Raw genomic sequence first — 10,186 nt, 5'->3', positions numbered from 1 at the left:
TAATTAATTAATTAATTTGTAAAAGATTTTTATTTATTCATTTTAGAGAGGGGAGAGAGAGAGAGAGAGAGAAGCAAGAAGCATCAAATTCCCATATATGCCTTGACCAGGCAAGCCCAAGGTATTGAACTGGCAACCTCAGTATTCCAGGTCAAAGGTTTTTTCACTGAGCCACCACAGGCCAGGACTTCTTTTAATTTATAAATAATACCTTTTATCTTTGAGGGTGTGGTGACTGTGAAAGGCATAAGGAAAACCCTGGGATGCTGGTGAAGTTTGTTTCTTGATTAGGTGTGTTTTGTTTGTGAATATACATTGAGTTGGATTTGACATATGCATACATCTCTCTATCTATTTTACATAACAATAAAAACGTTTAAAAATGTGTCCATGGTAGACTCTGGCCAGTTCAGTCAGACTAGAGCAGGGGTCCCCAAACTTTTTACACAGGGGGCCAGTTCACTGTCCCTCAGACCGTTGGAGGGCCGGACTATAAAAAAAACTATGAACAAATCCCTATGCACACTGCACATATCTTATTTTAAAGTAAAAAAAACAAAACGGGAACAAATACAATATTTAAAATAAAGAACAAGTAAATTTAAATCAACAAACTGACCAGTATTTCAATGGGAACTATGGGTTTGCTTTTGGCTAATGAGATGGTCAATGTGCTCCTCTCAATGACCACCAATGAAAGAGGTGCTTCTTCCAGAAGTGTGGCGGGGGCCAGATAAATGGCCTCAGGGGGCCGCATGCGGCCCGCGGGCTATAGTTTGGGGACCCCTGGACTAGAGTGTTGTCCCGAAACACCAAGGTTGTGGGTTTGATCCCCAGTCAGGACACATATGGGAAGCTACCAATGAGCGCACAACTAAGTGAAACAACAAATGAGTGCTTCCTTCTCTCTCTCTCTTACCTCCTTTCCTCTCTCGGTCTCTCTAAAAAAAAAAATCAGTAAATAAACAATAAAAGAAATTAAAAATATATCCATAAATCTTTTAATGGAATTACTAACCAGTTAGTTAGGATTAGAGATTTTAAAAGGTTAAGTCCTCAGAGAAGTATAAAGATTAAATGAAATAATGTAAATTATTCATTTTTAACCTATTGAGTCATGGATCCTGTGAATATTTTTGGAGAACCCACCATGCACAGAGCAGCCAGGGTCAGCTATCACTATTAGTCCCAATGTAACTGCCTATTTGTGTTCCTTCCATAGACTAGGACAGGGACTAGGGTATACCTGTTTTATTCATGTTGTAAACACAGTTTTTAACACAGTGCCAAACAGTGGCTCTTAATGAAATAACTGAGTGAATATATTATAGGTTAAATAATCTCTTGGGGACCACTAGGTGAATGCATTTCAGTTTCAAACAACTGACTTAGAAATGATCTTTCAGAATTTGTAAATTAAGGGCAATGTAGGGCTCCTTGGCATTCATATTATATCAAGAATTACAAGTAAAATTTCAGGCAATTCTCTAAACGCTCCAGAAATTACGTAGTCCAAAACATAAAAAGGGTGAAAATCATAATGCAATTATCACAAGAAACCATCAAAAGCCCTTAACTACACTAGTTAAAATGAGTGGAACAGATTAACTTCTTGATATCATAATGAAAATGCAAACACTATGACTAACACATACCATATCAAAATAGAACATTTCATTGCGTGTTAGGAAAGAAAAGATGTCTGTATTTTAAGCAATCAAAGAACACACTGAAAATGCAAGCAACTGGAAAATGGCAGTCCACAGAAAGTCCTTGTTAAAATACAGAAAATGTATGACTATAAATTTTCTATGTAATTTAGAATATACTCCTTGGTGGTTTTGAAAACTGTCTAGATTTCAAAAGGAAACATCAGTGTGACATCTGTAGGAGACCTACTTTGGGGGCACAAACCCAAGCCACCATCCTTTCTGTGAAAGCTCCTCCTTAACAAAAGGGCAAGCCTGCACAGCCATTTTTGTCAAGTAACACTCCAGCCACAGCCTATTGAACAATTGGAGAACTCCTGACAGGAGCTGAAACGGAACCTTTCTTTTGAAAAACTGAGTCTGTAGGTAGCTCCAGAACTAGAAGGTCAGCTAGAGTTGGCACCAAGACTATACGAAGTTTCACAAAAGCAAAAACTATGAGGGAGCCTGACCTGTGGTGGCGCAGTGGATAAAGCGTTGACCTGGAAATGCTGAGGTCGCCAGTTCGAAACCCTGGGCTTGCCTGGTCAAGGCACATATGGGAGTTGATGCTTCCTGCTCCTCCCCCCTGTCTCTCTCTCCTCTCTCTCTCTCTGTCTCTCTTTCTCCTCTCTAAAATGAATAAATTAAATTTAAAAAAAAAAAATTAAAAAAAAAAAAAACAAAACTATGAGGGAGCTGAAGCTATAAGTAAGCAAAGAAGCTCCTGACCAGGCGGTGGCACAGTGGATAGAGCATTGCACTGGGACGTGGAAGACCCAGGTGCAGGCTCATTTGGTTTGAGCAAGGCTCACCAGCTTGAGCTCAAGGTCGCTGGCTCGAGCAAGGAGTCACTCGGTCTGCTGTAGCCCCCGGTCAAGGCACATATGAGAAAGCAATCAATGAACAACTAAGGTGCTGCACCAAAGAATTGATACTTCTCATCTCTCTCCCTTCCTGTCTGTCTGTCCCTATCTGTCCCTCTGTCTGACTCTGTCACAAAAAAAAGTAAGCAAAGAAGCCTGTTTGAAAAAAAAGAAACATGCAATATTTATGCAAAAAAAGTGCAGAAGCAAGATATCATGGGAAGAATGCAGGATAGGGGAGTAAGCTCTGTTCCTGAATTTTCCATTCTCGTGAAGTCTGACTCACTTTTTTTTCCTCAAAGACCTCTGAATTTTTTATTGGCTTTCTTCCCCCCAAGGGGTGCCCCTTTTCTACTGTTTTAATGCCTCAGAACTTTGATGTCACTGAGCCCAGACATCACTATGCCATTCACAGTCCTGCTGGTGGTAGTCTTTTGGATGGGTTGCATGGAGTTGCTATTGTCCAGGGCACCACCAAGATCAAAGAGCTATCTTTCTTCCAGCAGGTGGTGATAGGTGGCAATCTCAGCCTCCAGCTTGACCTTGATGTTCAATGGGGCCTCACACTACTTGGCCTGTCACTACCCCTCTTCCCTGGGTCTGGGCCAGCTCTGACTCCAGGTGCAGCAGGATCTGTTGAGCTGTTCCATCTGCATGACATAGCATGTATCTACCTCCCTCCGGCTGGTCTTCAAAGTTGCCTTCAGATTTCTCATTGAATCCAGGTCAGTGTCCAAGGACTGAACCATACCTCTCAGCTCCGTCTCATCTCCGCAGCTCCCATCACAGCAGTATGTGAGGTGACCATCTGGTGTTGTCCTCAATCTGCTGGGGCCAGTACTTCTCTCGTCCCTCTCAGTTTTTCCAAGCCAGCTAATCATACTGGGCCTGAGTGCCCCGAGATCCTGAGATTTGGGGGCATCCAACTCCACAGTCAATCCAGAGTTGGCAATCTGGCTTTGTAAACCAGTTATTTCCTCCTCGTGGTTCTTCTTCATGAAGAGCAGCTTCTCCTGGAGAACCTCAATCTCTGTCTCCAGCTGCAGCCAAGTGATACTGGTGTAATCAATGACCTTTCAGAGCCCATTGATGTCACCCTCCACAGACTGGTGCATGGTCAGCTCCCTGTCATACTCGACTCTAAACTCATGAGCAGCAAAATGGGCACTGCCAATCTCCATAACAATGTGGGCATTGCCTAGAGAACTAGTAAGGATCTGAGCCCTCAGGTCTTCAATGGTCTTGAAGTAATGTTCCCTGTCTCTGACCTGGGGTCCCTTCCTCTCCAGCTGTTCCCAGATATTGCTCTACAGTCCCCAATTATCAGCCTCGAGGCTCCTCTCTCTCTCCAGGCAAGAGGGCAGGCAGTCATTCAGGTAGTGTATAGTCTCCTTCTTGCTCTGGATGCCCGTTATGCCCACCAGACCCCCATCCATCCCTGAAGCCAGGCCTCTGGACCCCCAGTTGCCTCAGTTGCTCCACACTGATGGAGCAAGACACAGAGATCCAGGAGCCCAAGATCCAAGATCCACAGTGCCTGCATTGATGCTGGCTGGTACTGCTGGCTGGCCGGCCTGGCGGCTGGGTAACTGCAAGGAGCCCAGGGTCGGGTAGTTGGTGGAGAAGGTGCTGGGGAGGCTGAAGCTCATGTTCAGAGAGGAAGGCAAGAGGCCAAGAGTCAGGTTCCAGCTGCCTTGTTTTCTTCAATCAAGTAATCGACTAACACCCCTGTACCTGCCCAATGTCCCCAACCCTATTTTTTATTTGAATGAATATTTCTTCAGCACCTACCATTTGTCAGGCACTTTTCTTTGCACCAAGAATATAATAGTAAATAAAAGAGAGAAAAATCATGAAGTTATAGATGTCAAGTGGGATAATTATAATGAACATATAAACAGATCATTATAACGCAGGGTGGTAAATGCAATAGTAAATACAATGACAGAGATAAGTACAAGATATTATGCAAGAAGGATGTATATATATATGTGTGTATACACACACACACACACATATATATATATATATATATATATATATATATATATATATATATATAGCTATTGCTATAGTCAGACAGTATTGGTGAAGATATTGGGCCCCCTAACTCAATTCTGCTATCAGAGAACCAAACTGACCACTCTCTTCCATTAATATACTCTCTTTAAAACAGAGTAATTACCTCAAGTACTAATTACCTCAATTCAGGCCTTCTCTCCCTGAGGGCACTCCCAGGCCACCTTGATTGGATTTGGGGTGTGCTCAATTCTTCTTCAGTTTTCTTTTAACATCGGATTTCTCCGATGGGTCTTCCCAGCTGACAGATGATCTCATTCATCAAAAGGACTTTTGAGTTTTTTCAAATTTTATTTCTCAGAGGGAAACCTTAATTTCACTTTTAGGAGTGCACTGTATTCATCCCCAATATGAAAGATCATCCTAAATATTTAAACATAACTTAATCCTATTTAAAAATTACCATGTGCTTTTGGTCATAATAAAATGAACTAATATTCCTTAAGACGAGTCAAGTCTAAAATTGTCTTCCTCCCATCTTCTTGGAATCCTTGCTATTTAGATATCTCCAGAGGGGCAACTGCTTAAAGTTTGACTCATTTATGTGTAAGAGAGATCGTGGCACGTAAGTATGCTTTAATAGCTATAGCTCTACAGAACAGATGTTTGTGTGTTTCATGGGCATCATAAATATTAAGAACAATGTTATATAGTTTGGAAAGCACTTCCCATTAATTGTTAATGCTCACTATATGGATAAGAGAGAGACTCCTTGGAGGGAAATCAAGATATATTTTTATATTACTGTATTTCCATTTCAGAGCTGAGACTGGGGAGGATTAGTCTCTGGTTTCTTGAATATCATATAAAAATTCTAATGAATAGAAGGCTCAAGTATCCCTCATCCCTTACAGCTTCATAGTGAGATGTATAGTGTGCAACTATAACAGGAGGTATGGGGTAAGGAGAAGGCATAGGTGGATTCAAAGGCCCATTCCACTTCTTCCTGGCTCAGTGATCATGGATTTAATTAGCCTTTATAAATTCAGCTGTTTATAAAATAGAGGCTAATAACATCTACCATTTAGGGGTTTTATAATTTAATAAGAAATATATGTGGCTGTGGCCAGTGGCTCAGTGGTAGAGCGTCAGCCCAGCATGTGGCTGTCCCGGCTTTGATTCCCTGTCAGAGCACACAAGAGAAGCAACCATCTGCTTCTCCATCTCTCCCCTTCCTCCTTCTCTCTCTCTATTCCCCTCCCGCAGCCATGGCTCGGTTGGTTCAAGCAAGTTGACTCTGGGTGCTGAGGATGGCTCCATGGAGCCTCTGCCTTAGGTGATAATAATAGATCAGTTGCTGAGTAATGGCCCTAGATGGGCAGAGCATCACCCATAGGTTGGATCCTGGTCAGGGTGCATGTGGGAGTCTGTCTCTCTGTCTCCCTCCCCTCTCACTTAAAAAAGAAAAATAAAGAAATATTTGTAAATATCCTAAGTCAGTACCTGGATTACAATTATTTCTGCTTTGTGTCAAATTAGAAATGATGAGTGTTTGGTGTGGACTATACACAAAACAGCCAACGTGTGACTAAATTCTTTGAATTTTGGGCAACTTAAGATTGTTCAGGTCTGACCTGTGTTGGCAAAGTGGATCAAGTGTTGACCTGGAACACTGAGGTTGCCAGTTTGAATCCCTGGGCTTGCCTAGTCAAGGCACATACAGAAAGCAGCAACTACAAGTAGATGCTTCCCTCTTCTCCTTTCTCTTTCTCCCTCTCCCTCTCTTTCTCTCTCTCCCCTCTCTCTAAAAATCAATAAAGTCTAAAAAAAATATTGCTCAGGGTTTCTGACCATCATATAGAAGGCTTTCCCCAGTGAGATATCAGATTCTTCATTGATGTCCCCATGCAGGCCTAGTCACGGTTGACCTTTTCTAGGTGCCCATGACATTTATTCATTCATTTATTGAGGGCTCAATAGGCATCATGAAAACAATATGGTCTCTGACCTAAACAAGCTCATAGTTTAGTAGAGGACAAAGACGCAAAAACAATTACAATATTATCTCTAGAAGAAGGCTGTGGAAGGCCAGAGAGAGCACACGGTTCTGTTTATTTGAGGGACACAGCTATATTAAGGAATGAGAAATCCAGGTACTGTTGCTGGTGGAAATAGGGCTCTTCCACAGACTCACGAGAAAAGCATTTTGGGGATCCACATATGGGAGGATGAGGTGTAGTGGTAAGACTTATTAAAGTAAAAATAGAGGACTTGTGCCCAGTGTCTCATCCACAACCAGGTGGCTTAGCTCTGTACTGCTGCTGAAAAAGTCCAGCCTTGTCTTCACCAAGTTCAGAAGAACTAGGGTTCAGAAATGTTGTGTCATTGCCTGGCACTGGAAGGGCATCCGAAGCTACCATAGTTCAATTTAGTCCATTGCAAAGCTTAGTCCAGTTCAGACTCTGTCCCCATCCAGCTAGCTTAGTCTCTGTTATCAGCTGCACTCCACCAGCACTGCACAGTGGCACCCAGGCCTGTGTCTGGAGATCATTCACGCTTGGGCCTGCACAGCTGCAAGAGAGAGAGCATGTGAAAAATGAAAGAACGCTTGCTATGAAGGGGGTCCTGGTTAAGCTTTGATGATATTACCTCAGGTTCAGTTGAGAAGGGGTAAGCTTTCTTTCAAACTAACCACTCTCTTTCCTGATCTTTCAGGGCCTGTGGTGGGTCCTCCTCATATCCAACCCTGTCTTTTTCCCAGGTTTTCCCAGCTAGACTCCACCCCTTTATGTCACCATTTTGGCTCCTACAGTGTATGAATCCCCCTATACCAGTGTTTTTCAACCAGTGTGCCGCGGCCATGGAGACATGGTCAGGTGTGCTGTGGAGAAATTAAACATGGGTCCCCAAACTACGGCCTGCGTGCCGGATAAGGTCCACGGAGGCTATTTATCTGGCCTGCCACCAGCTGCCTCCATCCAAACATAAACATTCCCCTCACAATCCCTCCAGCTACCAGCGACAGGAAGAGTGGAGGCACAGGGAACGCTCACTGACCAATTACCTTCTAGGATTCCTCGACCACTAGTGATGAACCAATAGTAGGCTGCCTCTCATCCACACCCAGGAAGGTCCCCGCTCAGGCTGCGGTGCACTTGTCATTGTGTGGCCGAGGCGAGTAGTTGAAGCTGCTACACCTCCCCATGGTCCCGATTTCTAATCCTGGTCAGGACTGGAGGTAAATGTTGCCACCACTAGATGAAGCCTCAGCCTCAGCTGGTTATGTCTGTCCTGATGGTGTATATAGATATTTGACCTTTTTCTTTTTAAAAGAGGCCCCCGCAGAGGGTGATATACAATGCATCACAATGTTATCTATATTGTATATGGCCTCCTGAAGGGCTATCTTCTTAAAGAGCTCAAATCTCTATATACACCATTAAAACAGACAGAACCAAGGCCCCTGCACCCAGTTGACCATGGGATTTGAACCCACAACCTCAGGGAGAACTCTACTACTTATCAGAATCCTTACCTAGAAAGCAAACTTCTCAACCTGACAGTAGAGATGCTCTGAGGACTTATGATGTTACACAAGTACCCAAAATTTTCTAAAATTGATTTTGTCCAGTCTCTATATAGAGAGAGTATTTGCCAAATTGATTTGAACCCACAACCTTGATGAAAGCTCCAGTATCTATTAGTGGGACTGTATATATGAGGGGATACATGGGACTATATATATGAGGGGTTACATGGGACTGTATATATGAGGGGATACATGGGACTATATATGAGGGGTTACATGGGACTGTATATATAAGGTTACATGGGACTGTATATATGAGGTTACATGGGACTGTATATATGAGTACATGGGACTGTATATGAGGGGATGTTACGTGGGACTGTATTTATAAGGGGATGTTACGTGGGACTGTATATATGAGGGATGTTACATGGGACTGTATATATGAGGGGGTTATCCTTTTTTATTTAACTTTTTTTTAAAATAAATGTAATTTATTTAAAGGACCTCTGCCAGGCATATTTCACTCTTGTGACAGTTTGGGATCTCAGCAAGACGAGCAGGTAACAGTGATGGAGAAGTTTTTTTGGTTTTTTGTTTTGTTTTGTTTTGTTTTTTGTATTTTTCTGAAGCTGGAAACGGGGAGAGACAGTCAGACAGACTCCCGCATGCGCCCAACCGGGATCCACCCGGCACGCCCACCAGGGGGTGATGCTCTGCCCCTCTGGGGTGTGGTTCTGTTGCGACCAGAGCCACTCTAGCACCTGGGGCAGAGGCCAAGGAGCCATCCCCAGCGCCTGGGCCATCTTTGCTCCAATGGAGCCTTGGCTACGGGAGGGGAAGAGAGAGACAGAGAGGAAGGAGAGGGGGAGGGGTGGAGAAGCAGATGGGCGCTTCTCCTGTGTGCCCTGGCCGGGAATCGAACCCGGGACTTCTGCACGCCAGGCCGACGCTCTACCACTGAGCCAACCAGCCAGGGCCGATGGAGAAGTTTTTGAGAAGGGAAAATGCAAATGCTGAACAGGGCCCTGGACAAAATTCTGACCCAGATGAAGGCCCGAGTATGAGTGGTCGACAAAAGAAAAAAACAAGACAATGAGCTCGAGGCAATACAGCGAAAGCTATCTTTCATTTGGATTTACTTTCACCGGGGATGAGACAGCACCGACTCCGCTGTGCTTGGTGTGTGGTGAGAAGCTATCCAATAGCGCCATGGTGCCAAGCAAGCTTAAATGCCATCTTCAAACAAAACACCCTCCCGTTCAAAACAAGCCGATGGACTATTTTGTACGCTTACGTACAAACAATGAGAAATGGGCAACTTTTTTGAGAAAAACCACAAAGGTAAAGGAGAGAGCCCTCAAAGCTAGCTACCTTGTTGCTGAACTCGTAGCTAAATCAAAAAAGTCCCACACTATGGCAGAAACATTAATACTGCCAGCTTGGAAAGCCATTGTAAATGAGATGCTTGGCCCTACCACGGCCAAAGAGATAGCTAAAGTGCCTCTCTCAGATAACACAATTGCCAGACATATTGATGACATGTCTGCGGACATTGAAACTGTTGTTTTGGAAAAGGTGCGCATCAGTAAGAAATTTGCCTTGCAACTTGATGAGTCGACGGATATTAGTGGACATTGTCAGCTCTTGGCCAACGTGCGTTTTGTGGATGGAGAAGCCATTAGAGAAAACTTCCTATTTTGCAAGGCACTGCCAGAAAAATCAACAGGAGAGGAAATATTTCGGGTTACGTCGGAATATCTTGATAAAAGCGGGCTTACATGGGAAAACTGCACAGGTACTGCACTGATGGAGCCGCAGCCATGGTCGGGCGCATCAAAGGCTTCATAAGTAGGGTCAAAGAAAGAAACCCAGATGTTATTGTTACGCACTGTTTTTTTGCACCGTGAGGCCCTCGTTGCAAAGACCTTACCAGCAGATCTAGCTCCTGTGTTGGATGATGTTGTGAGCATAGTGAACTTTGTGGAGACGCGACCTTTGAGATGTCGCTTATTTGCGTCTTTGTGTAAAGAAATGGGAGCGGAACATAAAATCTTATTGCTCCACATGGAGGTCCGGTGGCT

The 10,186-nt window shown here is 43.7% G+C and overlaps 1 pseudogene; it reads right to left on the bottom strand.

Moving 5' to 3' along the window:
- Window positions 1-2,913: 2,913 nt before the first annotated feature.
- LOC136323478 (keratin, type I cytoskeletal 18 pseudogene) lies at window positions 2,914-4,203 on the bottom strand (annotated as a pseudogene).
- Between the last annotated feature and the right edge of the window lie 5,983 nt (window positions 4,204-10,186).

This window comes from Saccopteryx bilineata, chromosome 2 (genome assembly GCF_036850765.1).
Source record: "Saccopteryx bilineata isolate mSacBil1 chromosome 2, mSacBil1_pri_phased_curated, whole genome shotgun sequence".
Classification (NCBI taxonomy): domain Eukaryota; kingdom Metazoa; phylum Chordata; class Mammalia; order Chiroptera; family Emballonuridae; genus Saccopteryx; species Saccopteryx bilineata.
The sequence above is the reverse complement of the archived record's forward strand: the minus strand, read 5'-3'. Positions and strand labels throughout refer to the sequence as shown.